At 46.2% G+C, this 27,124-nt stretch overlaps 1 long non-coding RNA gene across 2 annotated transcripts; it reads left to right on the forward strand.

Annotated features, from left to right (window-relative positions):
* The first annotated feature begins 561 nt into the window (after positions 1–561).
* LOC123351222 lies at positions 562–4,387 on the forward strand. Of its 2 annotated transcripts, none has more exons than XR_006573960.1 (3): positions 562–1,520; positions 3,269–3,360; positions 4,328–4,387. It is a non-coding gene; the product is annotated as an uncharacterized LOC123351222 (long non-coding RNA). The 2 variants fall into 2 exon arrangements; XR_006573959.1 differs by lacking the exon at positions 562–1,520 and adding an exon at positions 2,597–2,988.
* The last annotated feature ends 22,737 nt before the right edge of the window (positions 4,388–27,124 follow it).

Genomic DNA, 27,124 nt, shown 5'->3' on the forward strand with positions numbered 1-27,124 from the left:
ACCTCATTATACATTTTCCTAGGCAGTGAGTACCTTTGTTGGCAAGTGCACCAGATAAGACTATATATCCTTTTTGGATAGTCATAAAGGTGTGTGGGGAGGATGGCCACATGACTGCTGGTTTCTCAGGGCAGGTTGGCTCCAGGAAGGAGACTACAGCTACTGAGTTTTCCTCCCTCCTATGTTTCTGTCTCTCTCTCTCTTCCCTCATGTGGGCCAACACATGCTCTCACTCTCTCTCCTTGCCTCTGCTTGTACTGTCTCCCTTCATAGGACATGGGCAGGTGTGCTAGATCTTCATCCCCCCAGATTTGGTCATGAGAGCCTGCAAGACGGGGTGATGGTGAGAAACATGCTGGGCACTGGTGCTGCTGTGGCAATGCTGGTGGGGTGACTGGCCAAGAGACCCATTGGTGAGGAGTTTCTCTCTGTTCATGCAATGGGGGGCATCTAGAAAGGATGGGAGAGGGAGGCAGGGAGAGCAAAATCTCCTGCACCAATAGAGTTTGGGGCAGTGATGGCACTTCCTTGGGTTCTTCACTGTGCTTGCAGAGGACTCCTCCAGGCCAGTAGCACAGCCCCAGGACCCTCAGCCAGAGGAGGAGGGTCTGGAAGAAGTGGACCTGAGCAATCTAGACATCCGGCTTGGCAGTGGCACTGAGCAGCCCTCGAGTCCTGTCTGGTGGTGACAGTGATGAAGGAGGAGCAGGTGTCAATTTCAGAAAAAAATATGTCTCTCTATCCAGTGTCTGAGTAGGAAGGTCCCTCCCTGAGAGCAGAGAGATGCTTCTTGTTTCCCCAGGTCCAATCCCATGGAAGGAGGAGCTCTTCCTTTGGCTTGTAATTGTCTGGGATTATCCCCTGCCCCCTCTTCCCCAGGACTAAATGTGAAGAAGGGTGACCTGTGTGCAACTAGAGATGTTCAGTTATTTCTGGTCTGTCCTTCCACATCACTGGGTGTGTGTCATTGGACACCACATTGTTCTCCATGTGCATACTCCATCATCCCTTTCTTCAGAGGACCAGAGCATCCCAGGTAGGCAGGGTCTCTCTCATGGGGTCAGAGTGTGGAGAGACCTGGGGGCTGTAGTTCCTTTTCAGTTCTGACCATTTCAGGCACTGGATAGGCTGGAGCAGAATAGAGAAGGGGGCTCCAAGGAGCAGTAGCCCGAAGACAATTTTGTGTGTCTGTCCTCCCCGTCCCAGTGGTGCCCTAAGTTACAAGTGTTCTCGCTCTCTCACGCTCTCTCTCTCGCTCACGCTCTCTCTCTCTCTCTCTCTCTCTCTCTCTCTCTCTCTCGTTTCAGTTCTTAATGACATTGTGTAGATGAGAGAATGGCCAGCCTGTGGCAGAGATCAAGAGAAGCAGCAGCCACCTTGAGCCTCTCCCAGAGGATAGAAGCCAGACAGTGAGCTATGGAGTAAGAGCAAATGGAAATTTGCTTTCCAGGAAGCTACTGTACTTCAGGAAGACTCCCATCACCGCTCACAACTCCTTGAGAGGGCTGAAAGGGCTTCCTGTGAGTCTGGGGGGCGGGGGAACCTTTCCCTACCCCCCCACCCCAAGCAACACAGCTGGGGCCGGGGGTCGCTTCACTCCGCTACTCGCCACTAGCAAGTGTGGGGGGCATCCGTTCCCCAACCTCCCTGCACTCACTGGCAGTGGGAAGTGGAGCGCCATGGCTGGGAGCTGGTGGAGTTGAGCGAGCTGGGGCCGGGCTGCTCCGCTTCCTGCCATTGCCGATGAGTGCGGGGTCGCTGGGGGAAGAAATGGAATGGGGGCGGGCCAGGGGTGGAGCAGGAGGGAGGGTAAGAGATGGGGCGGAGAGAGTTGTAACGGCCCCACCCCACCCTAGGGACGGCCCTGCCCTGTGCAGTGGGCGCAGCCAGGAGGCAGCCTGCATATGCAGCACACAGCTGCCTAGGGCACCATGAAATTTGGGGCAATTTGGTGCCCCAAATTTCATGGTGCCCTACGCTGCTGTGTATGCCTAAGGACAGCCCTGCCCCCAGGAACTCCGCGCCCCTTATCCAACCCCCACCCCCCACCCCAGCCCCCTTACCATGCCGCTCAGACCAGCATGTCTGGCAGCCGTGCCGGCCGGCCAGAGCTAGACATGCTGCCGCTCTGCTCCGCAGGAGCGTGCAACCCCACTGCCCAGAGTGCTGCCCATGCGGTGGCATGGCTACGGTGGTGGGGGGACAGCAAGGGAGGGACTGGGGACTAGCCTCTCTGGCCAGGAGCTCAAGAGCCAGGCAGGACAGTCCCGTGGGCCGGATGTGGCTATAACCACCCCCAAAATATGTCTTAGCCTCCCCACATAACCAGATCTTCCAGTGCAAAGTTCAAATGTTAGGCAGACACTTTTGCACTGCTGCTTGCTTTGGTGCGGCCTTCAGGGATGTGCGCCGTTTTCCCAAGCGTGCAACCTAGTTCCAGTTCTTTCTTGCTGAGAGCAAGGAGGCAGGGAGTCAGGCGAGGAAAGGAGACTTTGTGCTGTTTATTTTCACAGGTGTGTGCTGAAATGCAGATCTCTGTGTGTTCTTTCTTTCTTCCCCCGCTTGTCCTCCATGGACTCTGGTTACAGCTCATAAGTGTGATGAAGTGGGGAGTTTGCTTAACGTTTGTATGAATGCTGTGTGTGTCCCAAACCAGGATGTCTAAGCATGAAGACATTAAGCGTGATCTAAGGGAATGTAGACCACTCCTTGTCCAGGATGCACTGGATAGAGCAGATAACCTGGAAGTCTTACGGCTGGTCAAAACAGGCACAGTCATTTTTTAGAATTAGTATGCTGACCATTTGCTTAATCAGCATGGTTGGATTGCCCCTTTTGGAAAGTACAAATTCAGAGATGTGACTCTTCCCCCTCTCCTTACCCTGAAGGAATTTTCTCCTCTTCAGGGTCATTGATCCAAGTCTCATCTCCCATATCCAAGTGAGGAGGCTAATCTACTGTGTTACCAGCTTTGCCTGTTACTTTGGGGTAGGCTCATTTATTAGGGTTACTCTTCTGGGGGCCCGGGGGTTCCATACTTCTATCAATTTACTGCTTGTGTCCTCATACAGAGCTCTACTTCTCCCCGCAGCAAGTTCCCTCCCAACGGAGCTATCCTAGGTTCCCCAGGGCTGGGTTCTTTCAGCCCCAGAATCAGTCGAACACACACACACACACACACACACACAGAGTCATCCTTATCCCAGGGGTTTAGGTGTGTCTCCCACTGCCTTTTCATTGCTTTTTGTAAATCTTTCTTCTGATGCAGATTTGGTTGAAGCAGAGGCTGTGGATGGGGAAGGTCTTTTGTGAGTCAGACAGGCTGGGTACTGCATCTGGTGCCCCAAGAACACAGAGCTGGTAGGTAACAGCTGTGAGAGAAAACGTATTTTTGTGTTTGAGAGAAACTGAGATTGAATTGAGCACCCTTGTGATGCAATGAGCCTGAAGCACAGACCTTCTAGAGAGACTTGAGAACAGACATCACTGGTGCCATTCTTTGTCATCAGTCTCATTCTACATACTTTGCACCATATATTGCAGCGTGACATTGTGTCACTATGTAACACTGTGTGGCAGTGATGTAGCCCTACTAAAATAAAGCGCCTTCAAGACTCCACTTCCTATATAGCAAATATATGTCGAGTACAAAGGTCTGGAAGTTTGTACAAACCAGTGGGGGCTTCAGCTAGACCCTGCAACACTCCCTTACACACAACTGCTCCTTCCTGTTAGCAGACACTGCAACCCCCCATATAGCTCGTTGTTTCTTCTTGGGGAAGGTCTAGTGGGCTATCATCCTCGTTCAGACCGAGATCCATTCCCTCTTCTCCACCTTTGAAGGAATATTCACCTTCTGTCTCCCCATCTCTTCCTTGCAGTATCTCCACCCTTACTTTCCACTCTCCCTTTATCTTTTTTGGTGTGGTCCCCCTTTCTCCCACCCCTGGGGGGCCAACTTTCCTTTCTCCCTTTCCACCTTTGGTGTCCATCCCTTCCTCTGTCCCCTTTGAGAGGTTTCTCCTTCCTCTTCACAGCCCCTCCTGTGAGGCTTCCTCATTTCTCTCTCACAACCTTCCCTCCCACAGAGTTCCCTGTTTTCCTCTCCATCATCCTAGACTTTATCCCTATATGGCTCTCTCTTCCTCTGCCTTCACCTGATGCCTCTTCACTTACTTCCTCCTCTGGAGGTATCTTCTTTTCCCTTTCTGACACAGGTTTTAAATCAGCAAGGCCTTATATAAATTGGAAGGTTCATTTTTAAAAAGTGAATTGTAAGCCCTCCCAAAGAAGACAGTAAAGGTTTTTATTAAAGCTTCACGAACAGGGGCTGCTAACAGGGAGTTTCGCAAGGGAGTTCTCCAGGTGAAGGAGGAGCAAATACAGCATCTGTGGGGTAAGTGACTGTCTGTAGTGTGTTTGTTTGTGTTTGGGGGTTACTTGCTGTGTGCTGAGCTTGTGTTTGTCAGTCTGTTTGGTTGGTTGGTTGTTTGAAGGACCGTGTGTTGTGGCTGGCAGTTGGAAGCCATGAGCTTCAAAGGAAGGTTTGAAAGCTCGAAGCCTCTGGTAATTGGCTGAGCCTTAATCAGTGGGCGGGGCATTCACTCAGGCCAGGGCTTTATAAAGCCGCGCACAAACGACCAGGGAGCTTTGCGACCAGGGGCTGCTAACAGGGAGTTTCACAAGGGAGTTTAGAAGGGAAGTGGGAAGGGAGTGGGAGTCCCTTGTCAGCCCTAACCCTTCCCCTGTAGTCCCCGTAAAACCTATAAACCAAACCACATTCCAAAACCTCTTTCTGTAAACCACCCTTCCATTAACTAGGAGACAATGCAGGCAGAAGCCCAGCATCAGAGTGGGGGCTATCCAGTTTATTGCACTGAGTGTTGCATGTATGATTACCTGCCCTTTGGGCGGGTGGCATATGTGTGCAGTCGGTGCAAGGAGCTCCTGGCCCTCAGAGACCATGTACGGTCTTTGGAGGCCAGGGTGGCGGAACTGGAGGAGCTAAGAGAGGCAGAGAGGTATGTTGATGAGGCTTTCCGGGACACTGTAGAAGTGTCCCACCTCCGCTCAGACAGCCCCTGCACTGTTGAGGAGGAAGAACGGCCCAGGGAAGCAGAGCAGTCAATGGGAGCAGAGGGAAACCTTCCCGTAGTTGGGACCCTCCTTCCAGATGGTGCTGGGGTTGCCTCTCGCACTGAGGTTGCCTCTCCGGGGGAGGGAACTCCAGTTTCTAGGAAAAGGCAGGTGTTAGTAATGGGAGATTTGATTATTAGAAATGTAGATAGCTGGGTTTGTGATGACCGGGAGAACCGTATGGTGACTTGCCTGCCTGGTGCGAAGGTTGCGGATCTCTCGAGGCATCTAGACAGACTTATGTGTAGTGCTGGGGAGGAGCCGGTGGTCGTGGTACATGTAGGTACCAATGACATAGGGAAGGGTAGGAGAGATGTCCTGGAAGCCAAATTTAGGCTGCTAGGGAAGAGACTGAAATCCAGGACCTCTATGGTGGCATTCTCAGAAATGCTCCCAGTTCCACGCGCAGGCCAGGTAGGCAGGCAGAGCTTCAGAGTCTCAATGCGTGGATGAGACAATGGTGTAGAGAGGAGGGGTTCACGTTCATTAGGAACTGGGGAAACTTCTGGGATGGGAGGAGACTATACAGGAGAGATGGGCTCCACCTAAACCAAAGTGGAACCAGACTGCTGGCACTAAACATTAAAAAGGCTGTAGAGCAGTTTTTAAACTAGGAGATGGGGGAAAGCCGACTGCTGCAGAGGAGCATGTGGATCGGACACAGACTTCTCTTAGGGGAGAGTCTGATGATAGAGAATCTCCAGGTTATAGTCAGGAGCAGAGGACGGAAGAGGATAATGTAAGGGCCGGATCAGATGATAAACAGTCACATAAAAAAGAATCTGGCACATCAGAAAAAGGCAGACTAATAAACAGGGACAAGTTTTTAAAGTGCTTGTACACAAATGCCAGAAGTCTAAATAATAAGATGGGTGAACTAGAGTGCCTGGTGATAAAGGAGGATATTGATATAATAGGCATCACAGAAACCTGGTGGACTGAGAGCAATCAATGGGACACAATCATTCTGGGGTACAAAATATATCGGAAGGACAGAACAGGTCGTGCAGGGGGAGGAGTGGCACTATATGTGAAAGAAAATGTAGATTCAAATGAAGTAAAAATCTTAAGCGAATCCACATGTTCCATAGAATCTCTATGGATAGAAATTTCATGCTCTAGTAAAAATATAACATTAGGGATCTATTATCGACCACCTGACCAGGACAATAATAGTGATGATGAAATGCTAAGGGAAATTAGAGAGGCTATCAAAATTAAGAACCCAATAATAGTGGGAGATTTCAATTATCCCCATATTGACTGGGAACATTTCACTTCAGGGTGAAATGCAGAGATAAAATTTCTCGATACTTTAAATGACTGCTTCATGGAGCAGCTGGTACGGGAACCCACAAGGGGAGAAGCAACTCTAGATTTAATCCTGAGTGGAGCACAGGAGCTGGTCCAAGAGGTAACTATAGCAGGACCGCTTGGAAATAGTGACCATAATACAATAGCATTCAACATCCCTGTGGTGGGAAGAACACCTCAACAGCCCAACACTGTGGCATTTAATTTCAAAAGGGGGAACTATACAAAAATGAGGGGGTTAGTTAAACAAAAGTTAAAAGGTACAGGGACTAAAGTGAAATCCCAGCAAGTTGCATGGGCCTTTTTAAAGACACCATAATAGAGGCCCAACTTCAATGTATACCCCAAATTAAGAAAAACAGTAAAAGAACTAAAAAATAGCCACCGTGGCTTAACAACCATGTAAAAGAAGCAGTGAGAGATAAAAAGACTTCCTTTAAAAAGTGGAAGTCAAATCCTAGTGAGGCAAATAGAAAGGAGCACAAACACTGCCAACTTAAGTGCAAGAGTGTAATAAGAAAAGCCAAAGAGGAGTTTGAAGAACGGCTAGCTAAAAACTCCAAAGGTAATAACAAAATTAAGTACAAAAAATGTACTTTTTAAAGTACATCAGAAACAGGAAGCCTGCTAAACAACCAGTGGGGCCCCTTGATGATCAAAATACAAAAGGAGCGCTTAAAGACAATAAGGTCATTGCGGAGAAACTCAATGGATTCTTTGCTTCAGTCTTCACGGCTGAGGATGTTAGGGAGATTCCCAAACCTGAGCTGGCTTTTGTAGGTGACAAATCTGAGGAACTGTCACAGATTGAAGTGTCACTAGAGGAGGTTTTGGAATTAATTGATAAACTGAACAGTAACAAGTCACCGTGACCAGATGGCATTCACCCAAGAGTTCTGAAAGAACTCAAATGTGAAGTTGCAGAACTATTAACTAAGGTTTGTAACCTGTCCTTTAAATCGGCTTCGGTACCCAATGACTGGAATTTAGCTAATGTAACGCCAATATTTAAAAAGGGCTCTAGGGGTGATCCCGACAATTACAGACCGGTAAGTCTAACGTCGGTACCGGGCAAATTAGTCGAAACAATAGTTAAGAATAAAATTGTCAGACACATAGAAAAACATAAACTGTTGAGCAATAGTCAACATGGTTTCTGTAAAGGGAAATCGTGTCTTACTAATCTATTAGAGTTCTTTGAAGGGGTCAACAAACATGTGGACAAGGGGGATCCGGTGGACATAGTGTACTTAGATTTTCAGAAAGCCTTTCACAAGGTCCCTCACCAAAGGTTCTTACGTAAACTAAGCTGTCATGGGATAAAAGGGAAGGTCCTTTCATGGACTGAGAACTGGTTAAAGGACAGGGAACAAAGGGTAGGAATTAATGGTAAATTTTCAGAATGGAGAGGGGTAACTATTGGTGTTCCCCAAGGGTCAGTCCTAGGACCAATCCTATTCAATTTATTCATAAATGATCTGGAGAAAGGGATAAACAGTGAGGTGGCAAAGTTTGCAGATGATACTAAACCACTCAAGATAGTTAAGACCAAAGCAGATTGTGAAGAACTTCAAAAAGATCTCACAAAACTAAGTGATTGGGCAACAAAGTGGCAAATGAAATGTAATGTGGATAAATGTAAAGTAATGCACATTGGAAAAAATAACCCCAACTATACATACAACATGATGGGGGCTAATTTAGCTACAACAAGTCAGGAAAAAGATCTTGGAGTCATCGTGGATAGTTCTCTGAAGATGTCCACGCAGTGTGCAGAGGCGGTCAAAAAAGCAAACAGGATGTTAGGAATCATTAAAAAGGGGATAGAGAATAAGACTGAGAATATATTATTACCCTTATATAAATCCATGGTAAAATCCACACCTCAAATATTGTGTACAGATGTGGTCTCCTCACCTCAAAAAAGATATTCTAGCACTAGAAAAGGTTCAGAAAAGGGCAACTAAAATGATTAGGGGTTTGGAGAGGGTCCCATACGAGGAAAGATTAAAAAGGCTAGGACTCTTCAGCTTGGAAAAGAGAAGACTAAGGGGGGATATGATAAAGGTATATAAAATCATGAGTGATGTTGAGAAAGTGGATAAGGAAAAGTTATTTACTTATTCCCATAATACAAGAACTAGAGGTCACCAAATGAAATTAGTAGGCAACAGGTTTAAAACAAATAAAAGGAAGTTCTTCTTCACACAGCGCACAGTCAACTTGTGGAACTCCTTACCTGAGGAGGTTGTGAAGGCTAGGACTATAACAATGTTTAAAAGGGAACTGGATAAATTCATGGTGGCTAAGTCCATAAATGGCTATTAGATAGGATGGGTAAGAATGGTGTCCCTAGCCTCTGTTCATTAGAGGATGGAGATGGATGGCAGGAGAGAGATCACTTGATCATTGCCTGTTAGGTTCACTCCCTCTGGGGCACCTGGCATTGGCCACTGTCAGTAGACAGATACTGGGCTAGATGGACCTTTGGTCTGACCCAGTACGGCCGTTCTTATGTTCTTATGTATTATGTGATGTTTTTTACAGTGTACGTTTGTGGAGTCATTTTCTTATCACAAAGCCAGTACTAAGCAATAGGGAGAATGCAAACACCTATATTTATAAGCTTCACTCTGTGTGTGTTATATGCAGTAGCAATTAAACATTAACTAGTTACATGAAATCGTAACACCATGTGTTCCCCTTTTCTCAAGCAACTTAAAATGAAAAAAATAATTTGTCTAAATACACTGAATCTTCATTACTAGGCTCTTTAATGATAAAGCATGTCTGCCCCTGAATTTTTTATTAGACAGATCGGCAAACATCCACAAATTGAGTTTGGTTCAGATAACTTGGATAAGCACTCCAAATGTTGGAGTTATATGAAACATTTAGACTGGTAAAACTGAGCAGGAAGCAAAAACTCAAGAGATATTGGAGGCTCTCTCCTTTCAGTCAGGCTAGAAATAAAAGGACACCCAGTCTCTAAGCAATTAGACACTTTTACTCTTCCAGAACCAGGAAATGCAGAAACAAGGAAAAGATGAGAGGGGGAAAATTTATTAAAAAGTTACCCTAACGTTCTTAAGACTTCAAAGCTTTGATTCACATTCAAGTTTGCATGGTTTATGGCTATGTCCATATCTAGTTAGCATATCATGGCATATCCTTCTGGAGAGGATATCATTAATACATTTACTAAAGTAACCAGACAATTAAAAACTTAAGATGGGAACTGATTGCCAACAATTGTTTCTTCCTATCCTTACAGCAGGGGTCTCAAACTCAGTTTACCTTAGGGCCAGGGCCAGTCCTCAAATCCTCGCAGCGGGCCAATAATGTCAATGAAGATGGTGTTCAGAACAGAAAATGTTATATTGTATTTTTATTTTGAATTTCTTAGAAATAATAAAGCTGTCATACCACTTTACACAATTCTTCACCTGCCAAAGAGAAAGATCTCAAAAGAACATTGTCATCTTTCTTTAAGGTACTAACCATCGTCTCTCTATAATATTATAGCCTCATTGTGTACTGGCGCTATATAGCACATAGCAGTCTACACAATAAGAAATCACTTGTCAAATGTAAAAATATTCAACTTAAAATATAAAATTTGCAACTTAACAAGGTAACTTTTTTTATATACCTACCTAGAGAACAATGGTTAAATATATGCACATCTGTATTGTTCTTAAAAATTTCTTTTAAAGTAGTTACTTGCAACTGTAAACTTTAAAATCCTTTCACTTTGGAAATCTTTTATAAACCCAGGCCAGCTCTACGATTTTTGCCACCCCAAGCAAAAAACAAAGGAAAACTGATGGGACTGCCGCCCGAACTGCTGAAGCAAAAAAAAGAAAAAAGCCGCCTGGACGGGGCCGCCCCAAGAATGGACGGAATTCCGCCCCTTAGCATGTGCCGTCCCAGGCACGTGCTTCCTCTGCTGGTGCCTGGAGCCGGCCCTCTATAAACCTCATCCTCTGGAGACATACCATCATCAATGTTATGAGATGAAAATTCATTAATTACCAAAAGAACAGATTTTTCAAGTAAAGTGCAGGTCTTCAGTTGAGGTGAATGTGTGACTATCTCCATACAAAGGGGTGGTAATATTGCTCTGAACAAGCTAAAACAATAAATGGTATTTGAACTGCTGGTTGAAAGGAAGAGGGACTGGTAATCATTATTTCCTCTTGTTTATTCAGGACCTTCCAACAAAACAAACAACCTTTTCCTGATTGGATTGACATGGCATTAACAATGCATTCAATGCCCAAATCAGTTTGAATACAGGTAAAGCTCTCACTAATACCAGTACCGTTATGGTAAAGCATGGTATTTTCTAAGCAACTCTAAACAGACAGACACACACACACACAAAAATCAAACCTTCCCTCCTTTAGCAAATATAGCTAATGTAGTAAGTGCAGGCCCTGATAAAGGCCCAGTATGAGGCCTGAGGCCTGAACTAAAGTAATGGACAAGACTTAGCTAAAAAGCAAAGTTAAGCTGTGAGCCAGAGGCCGGCTTGGTTCACAGAAGCTGGCAAGGAAAGGGCTGAGGCTGCATAAACATATATTCACCTAGCATACCGAAGTATAAACACAGCACTAGAATACACTATACTGAAACATTTCATAGATAAAAGGACAGGCCGACCCATCCCAATGACAGGGGCAAAAGGGTAAAATGATGGATAGAGTTGTTTTGATCGAACCAACATGTACAAGGTAGAAGGCGGCACCTAAATACGTAGAAAGGTTGAACCTTGCTGCGTAGAGAGGTGGCCCCTCAATACGTCAGGTGTGATGTGTAACTTGTTTGTATCTGTGTATAAGAATGCATTCCTGGGGCGGTGTCTTTGTCCAAACTAGGGGGCAGTGGAAAGTCCCGCCACTGACTGAGCTGAGTCCATTGCCAAGAGGCATTCTGTCACAGTACGCCCGGTAGACTAAGTAATCTACGGGGACCCTGCCAGGGTGTCCGAGGTTGCAATAAACCTAGCCGACGTGGCTTTGCATCTTACTGGACTCTGTGGTTATTGGGGGTTCTCGTCGGGTCTGCTGTGTCAGCTATCTTCAAAGAGCTGGGGCAGCACACAGAGGGAACGCAGCCGAGTGATATCAACATTGGAGAGAGCAGAGCACCATACCGGTAACACTCTGACGACAGCTAACAGTCACTAGGCCACGTCATATGGCAACCGTGGTACTGTATGATCCATAGGGCCATCTGTTAAATGCTTGTCTACTATACCTGTAGTCTTTTCTGCAATCTTAGCTTCTGTAGCTCACTCTTGCAGTTCTAAGTCCAGCTTTATTGTCTTCAGCTCCTTGTCTTTTTCAGACAGCTTATCCTGAAGCTGAATTGAATAAATGGACAATAAGATTCTTATCTGACAAATATACCCTATCCATTAACCTTCAGCAAAATATAAATTTCCTCTTATAAAATGATTTCTCTCCTCCCAAAGAAAACAAATATTAAGCAATACAGGTGTTTCACGTGCTTGTATTTATTTAAAGCACTTAAAGCAAAAAATACCATCTGTTTTCAACCCCCTTGTTTTCATCTACTCTGTACGACAGACAACACTGTTTTTATTCGGGATTCTCCATCTCAGAAACTACTAGCTGTAACAGTGTTGCATAAAGAAATTCAGAAGCAGCATGGGATGAATGATGCATCTTATTCCCTGGAATATTCTTTTCGCTCACAGTCCTTTCATAGCAATGGTGTTACTTCAGTTCAGATAAATTGAAAGGTTTGGGCTAAGTTTGTAGGTGCAATGCATTCTTTTCTGTATGTTTTTCAAGCCAGAATTTTGACACTTTCTCCCCAAACTGAGGCCTTCTTGTATTTGGGAATTAATTGAATCTGTACTTGGGAAACAGTTAAGTGTGGCTGTCATTTAACTGTAAAAAATGTACCTGTAGAAACATCATATTCTGCCATTTGTTTATGCATATGTGACTCCCACTGACAATGGAAACCTCTGCAGTGTGTAACCAATGACAGAAATTACTAGGCTGAGCAGCTAGCAAGTGTGAAAAATCGGGACAGGGGTAGGGTGTGGGGTGGGGGGTACTAGAAGCCTATATAAGAAAAAGCCCCAAATATCGGGACAGTCCCTAGAAGTTACCCCAAATCTTACATTAAAACAACCAAGTGATGTTAGGGCCTGTCTATCAGATGGACTACATGCTTACAGCAAGAGCACCAGTTTACAAATTATTGCTCTTATAAGCTTCTAGCCACTGTTTATGCCAAACAGCTGAGATAGTGTCATGAAATGCTTGAGCTGTCTGAGAAGGGAGGAAAAGCCATGGGGATAAATTGTTTAACAGAACAGCTTAAATGAAAGCCATTCTGGAAAGTAGGTTTCAAACTTTTCATAAAACATGGAAGCACCATCATTCAAACTCTCCACCATCGACATTATATTAGAAGGCTGAAGTCTGAACACACGAAAAAAAACAAAAACAAACCCAAGAGACAAGGTGGTGATGGAGGCTGAGGGAATTAAAATAACACTAATGAAACATGGACTGGGGCCCATTTGGTAGATAGAATAACTTTGGAACCAAGAACTCTCAGAGTCTCAAACACCTCCAAATTCCAGAGAGAAAAAATCCAATGGAGATTACAGTACACAAATAGAGGGATGAAGCAGTTATATTAAAATGATCAATGCTTAAGAATTTGTACAATCTCTAGGGTTTTCCTCAAAATATAGTACATGGGGGATAGGGGAAAGATCTCAAATGTTTTCTCTCTAAAATGAGAGGAATTTCGAAAAATATATGTAGAGTTTGCCATTGTTATTTTGGTATTAGTCTAATTAAAGGTGGAATAAAGCAACAGGAGAGGAAATGTGAGAGAGTAGATAATTAAAGCTTGGGATGGAAAAATGTGGTCAGCATTAAATAAACAGATGTGCTGTTAGAGGCCAGGTTTGGTAATAGACATGAAGAGGCATTGTTGCTAAATAAATCAAGTTCAGTCAATCAGCTGTAATGCAGAAATTAATTAAATTACAATAGGTAAATGCTAATAAAAAGGGAAAATAAATATAGAGAACTTACTAAGCCATCAAATCTGCAAACATTTCTGTACTTGTTTTCAGAAGGACAACCATAATGAGTACAGTTCAGCAGATTTATGTTTGCAGGATTGGGGCCAGAAACAATTTGCTATTTCTAATTATTTGTGTTCTGCTTTTAAAATATTGGTCTCTCTCCTCTTCTCAGAAAAGTTTTAATAGGAGTGCACTGTTGTGAGATTCCATGTTACTAGATATCATTACTTCTGCAAAATACTATATGATACCTTTCCTACTAGTTTGCCATGAAATATAAATTATTAAAGCTAAATAGCTATTGTAAAAATAAATGGACAGCATATTTTGTGACTGTCATAAATATAAAGGGAAGGGTAACCACCTTTCTTTATCAGAGGGATAGCCGTGTTAGTCTGGATCTGTAAAAGCAGCAAAGAATCCTGTGGCACCTTATAGACTAACAGATGTTTTGCAGCATGAGCTTTCGTGGGTGAATACCCACTTCTTCAGATGCAAGACACCTTTCTGTATACAGTACTATAAAATCCCTCCTGGCCAGAGGCACAACATCCTTTTACCTGTAAAGGGTTAAGAAGCTCAGGTAACCTACCAGGCACCTGACCAAAAGGACCAATAAGGGGACAAGATACTTTAAAATCTGGGGAGGGGGAAAAGGCTTTGTTTTGTCTGTTCTTTGTCTGTCTGTTCTGTGTGCTTGCCGGAGACAGATCAAGAAAGCAATCAATCCACCTCAATTAGAATTAGTGAGTAATAATAAGGGAATGCGTTAGCTTACTTTTATTTTGGCTTGTGATTTTCCATGTCTAGAGGGAGGTTTATCCCTGAATTTGTAACTTTAAGGTTTTGCCTAGAGGAGAGATTCTCTGTGTCAGGGGTTGGCGACCTTTCAGAAGTGGTGTGCCAAGTCTTCATTTATTCACTCTAATTTAAGGTTTTGCGTGCCAGTAATACATTTAAATGTTTTAGAAGGTCTCTTTCTATAAGTCTATAATATATAACTAAACTATTGTTGTATGTAAAGTAAATAAGGTTTTTAAAATGTTGAAGAAGCTTCATTTAAAACTAAATTAAAATGCAGGGCCCTCGGACCGGTGGCCAGGACCTGGGCAGTGTGAGTGCCACTGAAAATCAGCTCGCGTGCCGCCTTCGTCGCCCATGCCATAGGTTGCCTACCCCTGCTCTATGTTCTTGAGTCTTTTGTTATTCTATAAAGTACTTACCATCCCGATTTTACAGAGGTAATTCTTTTACCTTCTTTTAAGAACCCGATTGTTTTTTTTTCATCGTTTTAAGATCCAAGGGTTTGGGGGTCTGTGTTCACCTGTACCAATTTGTGAGGATATTATTCTTACGCCTCCCCAGGAAAGGAGGTGTAGGGGCTTGGGAGATTATTCAAAAGCCTGCCCAGGAAAAGGGGATATTTGGGGAAGGTAGGGTTCCAAGTGGCCCTCCCTAAATGTTTGTTTAAATCACTTGGTGGTGGCAGCGTTACTTAATCCAAGGAATAGGGAAGTTTTTAACCTAAAATGGTAGAAATAAGTTTAGGGGGTCTTCATAAAGGTCCCCACATCTGTACCCTAAAGTTCAGATTGGGGAGAGAACCCTGACAGTGACACATTAGTCTCACTTTTGTATTGTGCTTACTTAATCACTCGTTCGCAAAATTCTGTGATCTGTACTGGATCTCCCAGTCATTAGTGTGAATGACTGACATCAAACTAACCCACTCTGGGCCCTAATCCAAAGCTCATAAAAGACCATGGTGGTCTTCCCATTAATTTCAATAGGCTTCAGGTTAACCTTCTTTTCTAAATTCCCCAGTCTCCACAAGTCTGACTGAAACCCAGTAAAATGTTAATGAATTAATGTCACTGATTAAAAAGGTCAACGAATAAAAGATTATTCACTTCCTTGGAAACATTCATTAAGCAAATACTAAGAGTAGAAATGACAAGAGATCTATTGATTATTAATGCATTAAAATAAAATAATTAGTAAAACTATATTAGCAAAGGTTGAAATGAAGGTTTAATGGGCAACAGTAAAACAGCAAGTACTGTAATTTGAATAATCTCTATTGTACCGTTTTATTCTTTGCCCTTACAGCATCAGTTCTTTTAACAGGAATGCAATATTTGTCACTTTATCTAGATCTCCAGTCTCCTTCCAAGAAGTCATAAAGTCAGAGAGCATTCTACCTTGTTTTCTGTAATACCATTGTGACGTTCCCCTCTGGTGTTATCTGGACCAGTGATCTACTAGGTCACTCCAATCCTTGACTCTGGGATCCAGCCTTGCCCTGCTCTGCTCTGAGCACCCCCGCTCCTGGGCTGTTCACACACAGCCTCTGGCATGTGAGCTGCTCCTTAGATTGTGCAACCGAATGACACTAGCCAGTATCTCCAGTGCCAGACACAACTATAGGAACCTCCATTTTTCAGTGCCCAGTTATGCCCACTGGACACTGCAAGTTTATATAAGTTTGTCAATTTAACAAAGAAATTGATATGTACCAGGCTTGTTATCCCAAGGGGAGTCTCTGACATGGTTCAAACCAAACGCACGGCTTCAAGTAGAATAAACAAACAGATTTATTAACTAAAAACATAAATTTTAAGTGATTATAAGTCAAAGCACAAAAAGTCAGATTTGGTCAAATGAAATAAAAGCAAAACGCATTCTAAGCCGATCTTAACACTTTTAATGCCCTTACAAACTTAGATGCTTCTCACCACAGGCTGGCTAGTTGCCCTTCAGCCAGGCTCTCCCCTTTGATCAGTGTGTCAGTCACTTGGTGGTGATGTCTGTAGATGGAGGTGGAAGAGAGAAGAAGAGCATGGCAAACGTCTCCCTTTTATCATGTTCTTTCTTCTTTCTTGGCTTTGCCCCTCCCCCCTTCAGAGTCAGGTGACCATTACCTCATTGTAGTCCCAAACTGACCAAAGGAAGGGGGGTGACTCATTCAAGAGTCCAACAGATCCTTTTATTGCTGCCTAGGCCAGCATCCTTTGTTCCTGTGAGTCTGGGGTGGGTTTGTCCCATACATGCCTTGATGAAGTGTGAACTGCCCCACTGCTCTTAGAGAGTTTTTGCCTAGTGCTCTTAGAGAGTTTTTGCCTAGGCTTGTTTTAAGCCATGAGGAACATTTTCAGCCTCATAACTGTATACATGAAATTATAACCTATAACATTACTATAATATTACTGTAACAACAATTACTATAACATCACTATAACAACAATGCTCAGTGCATCATGAGCCTTCCGGAGACACCCAACATGACAAACTTTGCATTGGTCACCACACAATCATTTTAAAAGGATGAACATGGGGGTGCTGGGTGTTCTCCCGAGGTACAGAGGATCACAACTATGATGTTAAAAAAAAGAGAAAAAATTCATCAATCAATAAAACAGAGATTCTCTCATTCAGGAAGACATCCACTACCTTCAGCTGAAGTTTAAAAAATCTGATAGTTAACTATCACAGATTTAGGATTTATAAATTAGCCATAGAGCTGGACAATGCCTCTTTCTCATCTTTTAAACCTACAAGAGCAGCAGTATTTGAAATAATAAATATATTAAAATGTTAGTATATAAAATAAACTAAGCTAAATAAGCTATGAAGTCTATAAATTGGAAATGCTTAAAGGAAGTAAATATCAATAAAGCTTGAGTTTACTCTGGAATGATAAAGTAAGGAAAATATTGGAGGTTCAAATTTACACTCAGGCTAAAACATATTTCAAGAGAATGGGCCACTCAATGAAAAGAAATTAAAGTATTCAAAAGATATGAGACAAAGGAAAACATCTTTTTGGAATTCTAGAAAATGTTTTTATGTTATTCCAAATATATCAGACCACAGGATGTCCCCACTTTATACCACCCAATTCCAAGATCATTTATTTAGTGGTGGAAAGAAGAGAGCAAAGATGTGTTTCAAAAGGGGGGAGGGATAGCTCAGTGGTTTGAGCATTGGCCTGCTAAACCCAGGATTGTGAGCTCAATCCTTGAGGAGGCCACTTAGGGATCTGGGGCAAAAATTGGTCCTGCTAGTGAAGGCAGGGGGCTGGACTCAATAACCTTTCAAGGTCCCTTCCAGTTCTAGGAGATAGGTAATAATTGGAGATATACCAATTTTTGGCAGCCGGTATCAAGTGGAGTGCCCCAAGGATCGGTGCTGGGGCTGGTTTTGTTCAATATCTTCATTAACGATCTGGAGGATGGTGTGGACTGCACCCTTAGCAAGTTTGCAGATGACACTAAACTGGGAGGAGTGGTTGATACAGTGGAGGGTAGGGATAGGATACAGAGGGACCTAGACACATTAGAGGATTGGGCCAAAAGAAATATGATGAGGTTCAACAAGGACAAGTGCAGAGTCCTGCACTTAGGACAGAAGAATCCCATGCACTGCTACAGACTAGGGACCGAATGGCTGGGCAGCAGTTCTGCAGAAAAGGACCTAGGTGTTACGGTGGACGAAAAGCTGAATATGAGTCAACAGTGTGCCCTTGTTGCCAAGAAGGCTAATGGCATTTTGGGTTGTATAAGTAGGGGCATTTCCAGCAGATCGAGGGATGTGATCATTCCTCTCTATTCAGCACTGGTGAGGCCTCATTTGGAGTACTGTGTCCAGTTTTGGGCCCCACACTACAAGAAGGATGTGGATAAATTGGAAAGAGTCCAGCAGAGGGCAACAAAAATGATTAGGGGGCTGGAGCACATGACTTATGAGGAGAGGCTGAGGGAACTGGGATTGTTTAGTCTGCAGAAGAGAAGAATGAGGGGGGATTTGATAGCTGCTTTCAACTACCTGAAAGGGGGTTCCAAAGAGGATGGATCTAGACTGTTCTCAGTGGTAGAAGATGACAGAACAAGGAGTAATGGTCTCAAGTTGCAGAGGGGGAGGTTTAGGTTGGACATTAGGAAAAACTTTTTCACTAGTAGGGTGGTGAAGAACTGGAATGGGTTACCTAGGGAGGTGGTGGAATCTCCTTCCTTAGAGGTTTTTAAGGTCAGGCTTGACAAAGCCCTGGCTGGGATGATTTAGTTGGGTTTGGTCCTGCTTTGAGCAGGGGGTTGGACTAGATGATCTCCTGAGGTCCCTTCCAACCCTGAGATTCTATGATTCTATGAAAAGATTAATTTTTGGAAAACAATGTGGTGAAATTTACTGCTGAACCTTTATACTAGCTATTTTGCTACTAAGGTCTGGTACCAGCTACTGTTGGGAGCTGATAACAAGGGGTGAAATCCTTTCCTGGTTAAAAACTGAATTGGGCACTCTTGCTATACCAATCAGACAAAAATTCAGGCTTCATTAACAGTATATCAATGTCTACAAAATATTGTCTTGTGGTTTGCCTTTCTAGGACCCAACTCAAAGTAAGATTTAAAAAATTCCTTTTACTCTGTCACCTGTTATTTACAGTTAACTCAGATCTTAGCTCTAATGCAGAACCAACATAGACATGATTTAGTTGGGGATTGGTCCTGCTTTGAGCAGGGGGTTGGACTAGATGACCTCTTGAGGTCCCTTCCAACCCTGAGATTCTATGATTCTCTGTTCCTGGATTAAGGGGAAAATGCATGGATTATAAATAACAGGCACAGAAAACTTAATATATATAACCTATTACTTTGACATACCAACTCTGCAACTTTTGTTGTTTGTGCTATCTTCAAATACAAAAAAGAATTGCTTACAGAGGAGAAAACCAAGGGTGATCTTTCCCAGACAGTTGAAGACCTAGCAAAACATTTTCAAATGTGCTTAAGTGGAGCCAAAATCCCATTTTCAAAACGTTACTTAGACAGTACAGTCCCCCTGACTTTGGCACTGCAGCCCCCTGACTTCGGCACTGCAGTCCCACTGACTTCGGCACTGCAGTCCCCCTGACTTCCAATGAGACTTCCTAAGTCAATGGCTCCTGATTGCCTAAGTCACTTTTGAAAATGGGCTTCAGACTCCAAACTCATGAGGGTGCATTTGAAAATTTAATCCCTAGTAAATAAATCAGAGTTTCTCATAAGTACACACACACATGAAGGCGTATTCTACATTCTAATCCTAGTGAAACTGCAATACAGATTATCACAGGACTCAAAACAAGTCAAGATAAAGAATGGAAAATAATATGGATAAGTCTACTAAAGACCTTACAGAATATCTGCATTAAGACAACCAGTGATTAACATATATGGATCCCCGAAGTTTTTATTATACATAAACATGAATAGATCAAGGATGAAACTATGGATCCTGTCTCCAACACACAAAGAAACAAATCTTGGATCCATAGAGCCATGGAGAGATCAGCTGCCCCAGGAATGTGTCGAGAGGACCAGCCATGGAATTCTAGGGCTACCGCAGTTGATTCTTGGGCCCATTCACCACTTTCTATCAGGGTAGGTCCATACTTACCGCGCGGGTCGACGCGGTGAGTTCGACTTCTCGGAGTTCGAACTATCGCGTCTAATCACAACGCAATAGTTCGAACTCCCCACGCGCTCCGGTCGACTCCAGAACTCCACCACCGCAAACGGCGGTGGCGGAGTCGACCTTGGAGCCGCGGAGTTCGACCCCGCCGCATCTGGACGGGTAAGTCAGTTGAACTGGGTACTTCGAGTTCAGCTACGCTATTCGCATAGCTGAAGTCGCGTACCTTAGTTCGACCCCTCCCCCCGTAGTGTAGACCAGACCTCAGAGACATCCATATCGAGTAGCATGTTAGCACAATTATGTCAAACAAATATGTCAAGCAAGAGGCAAGCTGTGCAAGTGGTAGGACCCATGGGCGGCAGGTTATATATGTGTGCGGTGCCCGGGCTCCAGAAATATTCAGGGCCGGGGGCCCTGCTCCAGCAATAGTTGGAGCTGGGTCTCTCCCCCGGCCCTGTCTGGATCGGGCCCCGGCCCTTGCGGGCCTCCCCCCCACACCCCGCCGCGTCCCTGCCTGGAGCAGGTCCCTGCCCCCGCCTGCCACCCCTCCCCGTGCGTGTTCCCCGCCCCCGCCGCGCCATGTCCCTCCCTGACAAAAAGCAGCCGCGCCTCTCCCCTGCCTGCTTGAGCTGCTGGAGTAGAGCAACTCCCGGCAGAACTGCTGTCTGCTGCCGCAGGGTCCTAGTGCCTGCCCTCCACTAATGGCAAGGCAGGCTGCCCTTACCCTGCCCTTCCGCCCTCGCCCTGAACCTCCCCAATGCCCCAAATCCTCAACCCCAGCCAGAGCCCTCATCCCCCTGCACCCTGATCCTCATCCCCAGCCAGAGCTCTCATCCCCCCGCACCCTAATCCTCAACTCCAGCCAGACCCCTCATCCCCCGGCATCCTAATCCTCAACCCCAGCCAGAGCCCTCATCCCCCCGCACCCTAATCCTCTGCCCCAGCCCTGAGCCCTCATCCCCCCGCACCCTAATCCTCTGCCCCAGCCCTGAGCCCAGGGGCAGCTCTACCTTTTTGGCCGCCCCAAGCAGTCATGCGCGGGAGGCGCCCCGGAGCCGCGGGAGCAGCGGACCTCCCGCGGGCATGACTGCAGAGGGACCGCTGGTCGCGCGACTCGGCTGGACCTCCCGCAGCTGCGGGCGGTTCACCGGTCCGGTTGAGCTGCCGCAGTAATGCCTGCGGGAGGTCCAGCCGAGCCGCGGGACGAGCGCCCCCTCCGCAGTCATGCCTGCAGCAGGTCCGCTCGTCCCAGGGCTCCGGTGGACCTCCCGCAGGCATGACTGTGGCAGGTCCGCCGGCCCAGCCTGCCGCCCCCCCGGGAAAGGGCCGCCCCACGCGTGTGCTTGCCACGCTGGGGTCTGGAGCCGGCCCTGCCTGAGCCCCCCCACAGCATGAACCCCTCATCCTCAGCCCCACTGCCCGCACCCTGCACTCCCTCCTATCCCCAAACTCCCTCCCAGAGCCTGCACCCCTCACCCCTTCCTACGCCCCCACCCCCAGCCCAGAGCCTGCACCCAAACTCCCTCCCAGAGCCTGCACCCCTCACCCCTTCCTACACCCCCACCCCCAGCCCAGAGCCTGTACCCAAATTCCATCCCAAAGCCTGCACCCCTCCTGCACCCTAATCCCCAGCCCAGGACCTGCACCCCATACCTCCCCCCGAAACCCCGCCCAGAGCCTTAGGCAGGTGGGGGCAGAATTGGGGGGGGGTCGGTTCTGGGCACCACCAAAATTTCTACAAACTTGCCACCCATGGTAGGACCAGATATCAGTTTAACTGGACTCATCAACATAAGAAGTTGGTGTTATGAAGGCGAACACAGGAAGTGTCATTGGCACAGGAAAAAGATAGAGAGAGTCTGCATGGAGGGCAGAAAGATGTAAACATGTATCAACTTGCCCCACTTTCACCTTTGCTACTGACAATTTACTCACTTCCCCATCTCACATCTAAGAGTGAAGCATTTGACCCTTTCACTTCTCTCACATCCCCACATTCACCACTTCTTTTCAGTCCCCATTGCTAACAGCCTGGCTCACATAACATGCCCCTCTCTGACCGGAACCACCTCAGCCTCAGCCTCCCTGATCCTCCCCTCTTCAGTCTAGCCACAATTCTGTAGCCACGTTATAATCTTTCTCTCACTCCATGGACCATTCCTCCCTCTCCCATAGCCCCCTAGATTCCTTTTGTGGGGGCTTTCTGCAAAGTGTTATAACTCCTCATCCTCACTTTTAAGGCTTTGCCTACATCTCACCTCCCATCTGCCCTTGCTACCGCAACTCATGCCAGATGGTCTGGCCCCTCTTCACCCACCACTGCTCCCTTGGTTTCTCCTTTTCCTAAACTTGTCTTCATTCCCATCAACTCAATTCACTTGTGAATGAAAGCCCCTCTTCCAGTGCACCCAACAGCCTCACTCTCCTCCTTCAAGCCCCATCTTCAAGACCCATTTCTTTTGCCTTGGTTTTCACAAGTGGCCTCCACTGCTGTGTTCTCTCTCCTGTTGCCCAGCCCGATACCCAATTGTAATTAGTGTCAGAACTTCATTTGTGACATAAAGAGACTTTGTTTGAACCGTTGCCCCTCATTTTGCTGCCCTTCCTTTCTACAGTTAGCTTCATTTTCAATGTTTGTCTGATACAGATTTTACCTTCTTTGGGGCAGTGACCATGCCTTGTGTAAATTCCAGTCGTGTTTTGTGCAGGCCTGGTATAGCCCTATGTAAATATTTAGCAACACCACAATAGTTTTAGATTAATGCTTGTGGAGAAACAGCTGAAAGGAGTGGGAGACACACTGGATTCCGGAAGGAGACATGGCCAAGGTGTGGGAGATCATGCTGTCCATTTTTATTAATCCAACACATGAGCAGCCTTACATTCATTCTATATTACACAGAAATCCTCCATATTTTTGGAATTTTCAAGGGCGTTAGGCACCCAAATACCACTGAATTTTAATTCAAGCTGGGCAGCTAACTCCCTTCCTCTCCTTTGAAAATTTTACCCAGAATAGTGAAATATTCTCAATCCAGGAAAAATATATAAAAGAAACTTCTTCAGCAGTACAAGGGGCAATAACATGATCTAGACCCAGTGGTCACTAACCGGTCAATTGCTAAGACAGACTCCCTGCCTGCCCAGGCCCCATGCCACTCCTGGAAGCGGCCAGTGTGCTGGGAGCAGGGATCTCCCTCTGTGCACTGCTCCTGCCTGCAAGCACCACCCTTGTAGCTCCCATTGGCCGGGAACGGGGAGCCGTGGCCAATGGGAGCTACAAGGGCAGTGCCTGCAGAGCAAGGCAGCACATGGCTTCATGTGCTGCCCGCCCCCACGGGGGCCTCAGGGGCACGTTGGCCCCCTTCTGGGAGCGGCATGGGGCCCCATTTGCCCCACCCGGGAGCTGCTAGAGGTAAATGCTGCCTAGCGGGAGGCCATACCCCAACCCCCAGCCCTGAGCCCCCTCCCAGAGCCAGCACTCCATATCACCTCCTGCACCCCAACCCCCTCTCAGAGCCCACACCCCCTCCTGCACCCCAACCCCCGACCCCAGGCTCAGCCCAGAGCCTCCTCCTACACTGCGAACCCCTCGGTCCCAGCCCAGAGCCCGCACCTCCTCCCAAACCTAAAACTCCTACCCCAGCCTGGTGAAAGTGGGTGAGGGTGGGGGATGGGCTGGGGGTGCAGGGTAGATCCTAGATTGCCCTTAAATTCAAAAAGTGATCTTGGGCATAAAAAGGTTGGAGATCTCTGATCTCGACACATTTTGGGTGCTAGCACTCTGAATGCTTAGTGAGGTGGCTGTTGGCAAATCTGACAGCTTCATTGCTTCAACATTGCCTTGGATGACCAATTTATGTTGTGGCCGTAGACTTCTTGAAGAACTTGGATAAAGCTCAAATTTCGGGCAAAAATTTTCTCTTTGCTATTCCAGATTCCAGATTTCTATTTGAATATAAAAATGAACAAAACTCCATTTTAAATTGAAGGAAAGTATACACTTGAAATCGTTTGTGAGATTTTAAAACCCACACACACTTTTATTTGTAACAGAAGGAAGAAAGATACCAATTTAGGTCCATTGCTCCCTCATCCTATTGATGAAAGGAGAGGAGTGTGAGCCAAAACACTGACTCAGGAGATCAGTCCATATTCAGGAGTTACTGACTGTTACTGACTATTTCACATGCAAGTCAAAATTTTCTTCCCATTTCCTGCTTTCTCTCCCCTCTCAAATACTTATTAAGAGGGTAGATCATTGGCCCTTACAAATGACCTGCAATAGCCAGGGTAAGCCTGTAAGCACATTATGTGCCTGCTTCTCATTTACATTAAGGCTTCTTGGCTTCAAAGCTTAAGTTAATTTTCCTCTTATCTCCCAAAGCACCTGGCTCCACTCAGCTCTCCAGCTTCCCTAGCACTATGATATTCCAGCATATGCTATGATCGCTTTGCCACCACAATTTGTGGAAGTCTACTGGAATATGCAGCCAGTGCATGCTGGTGCGCCATTCACCCAGAGAGTCTAACAATATTTAGAAGTCTTCAGAAGCAGGTATACTCTTAGGGTACATCTACACTACAAGACTATTTCGATTCATCTTAATTCGAATTTCTGGAATCGACCTAATGAAGTCGAAGTTGTGTATCCACAATAAATACACTAATTCGACTGTGTGAGTCCACAGTAACGGGCGAAGCGTCGACTTTGGAAGCGGTGCACTGTGGGAAGCTATCCCACAGTTCCCGCACTCCCCGCCGCCCATTGGAATGCTGGGATTTCCCACCAATGCATGCTGGGGGGGGGGAAATTGTGTGGAGGGTGGTTTTGGGTAACTGTCATCATTGAACCGTCAATCACACCCAGCATCCCTCCCTGAAAGCACCAGCTGGCAATCTGTTCGTGCACTTTTCTTCTCAGTGACAGCGCGGGCGCCACAGCACTGCGAGCACGGATCCCGCTGCAGTTGTGGCCGCTGTCAGCTCCTCGCAACTTATCGTCCACCTCTTCCGCAGTCAGCTGCTGAGAAATTTGGCTAATTTTCAATGGTGCTGCGAGCAGTGGTGGACCATGGGGGACGTTTTACCAACATCAGCGTCGGGTGGCCAGGCAAAGTTCATGACGCGCGTGTTTTCAGGAACTCTGGTCTGCTTAGACGCCTGCAGGAAGGTAGTTTCTTCCCGGACCACAAAATAACGCTTGGGATGTGCAGATGCCCATACTGATCTTAGGGGACCCAGCCTACCCGCTAATGCCCTGGCTCGTCACGCCCTATGCAGCCACCTTGCACAGCGACAAGGAACTCTTCAAGTACCAGCGAGCAGCGAGCAGCATGAACTGTGACTGTTCAGTTTCTTCACAGAGAAGCTGAACCTGCCCCTGTTTCTTTACCAAGTTACTGTTGACTAGCCTCTGCAGTTACATACTCCGTCCACCCCGCTTCCCCAACTTCTAACACACATTTAAAAATTAAAGCACGTGCTCCACTGTAGCTTTACAACGGTGTCTTTATTGATGACTTTGCGTTAAAGGGTTGAAACTGGGACGCACACTGTGCTGGGTAGAGTGTGTGGTCATGTAAAGACCGCCTCTAAAGTCGAGTTTGACATGCTCCCGCTCCCAGACCGGTCAGCAGTGCCGGACTGGTTGTTTCAACGGATCCTGCTATCCCTCCTTTTTTGGACTCTGTGTGCGGGGGCTATGTGGCCTTGTTGCGGGGGAGGACGGATACAGATTCCTCTGCTGCGTGGCTCTGCGGTCCATTACAGGGACCGTTGCATGACATCTGTAACCCCCCTCCCCCGCTACAAATGCACGTACCACCCCCAACGACAGAAAACCTGCAAACCACCTCCCATACCAGCTAACCGCCTACTGACTGCACTGTGTGTGTGACATGCTGCTGATCCAGCCCCCGTCTCTGTACCCTGCTAAAGGTGACTGTCCTATGCATTATACTACCCCCTCAACCACCCAACGACCCACCCAAGACATCTAACACAGCGTTGTGTAAAAAACCATGACGGAAAAAGTAAGTAACAGAAAACTACTTTTAATAATCAAGAACACAGTAAGGGAAGGACTTTTCAAAATGTAGTAACTGATAGCTTTTGGGTAATTTAACACTGTCCTGTGGTGCAGTGACAGTTTTCACGGCCCCTGGTGACCCTCCTTCTTGTTATTTTTGATGAGGGGGGATTGGAGTTTGAGGCGGGGGTGGGCGGTTGCAGATACAGTGCAGGGGGGCTCTGTCTTCCTGCCTGCGGTCCTGCAGAACATCGACAAGGCGCCTGAGCGTGTCCGTTTGCTCCCTCATTAGTCCAAGCAGCGTTTGAGTCGCCTGCTGGTCCTCCTGACGCCACCTGTCCTCCCGTTCGCAGAGTGAGCGGTGCTGCTGACTGAGGTTCTCCCTCCACTGGCTCTGCTGGTCCGCCTCGGCTCTGGAGCAGCCCATAAGTTCAGCAAACATCTCGTCCCTTGTCTTTTTCTTACGCCTTCTAGTTTGCGCCATCATCTGTGAGGGGCATGGTGCATCAGGTCGTGATACAGTTGCACCTGTGTGATGTCAAAAAGGTAGTGAATTTCTTACAATGATACATTTTTTAAACAAAGAAACATAGTCTACTCGGTGTCTGTGAACAAAAGTATGCACAGCACCTGTCTCATGCGCACTCACTAATGGAAAGTTCGATTTCTCTGAATGTGCTTTCATTGCCTGGGGTATTGGGCTGCAGATCAGAGAACCTTTGCAGGAAAGAAGAATTCGTGTAGCAGCAAGGCATGGTAAGCCAAACACTTTTGGATTCATAGAAGTGAATGTACAGCTCTGTCCTCTTGATGCAGGCAATCCTGAAAGCATAAACTCGGCCCCTGTTGCACCCCCTCGCGGCTGTTCACTGGGAAAGATCCCTGTATGCTGCCACTCTGTAGACTGCAGCACGTGGCTGTTAAGTGAGGCTTCTTGTTATGCAAAGGAACAGTTAAGCGCTCCCATTACTAATAGTACCCCAATTACTCTAATTTCATGCAGGAGTGTGCGAGAGAGATCACCCTGAGGAGAGTCTCACGGGCAGAGAGAGCGCGCATGCTGGAAGAAAGCCACCACCACCCAGGGGCCTACTCTGCCATGCTCG

The sequence above is a fragment of the Mauremys mutica genome, chromosome 16 (assembly GCF_020497125.1).
Source record: "Mauremys mutica isolate MM-2020 ecotype Southern chromosome 16, ASM2049712v1, whole genome shotgun sequence".
NCBI classification, from domain to species: Eukaryota; Metazoa; Chordata; order Testudines; family Geoemydidae; genus Mauremys; species Mauremys mutica.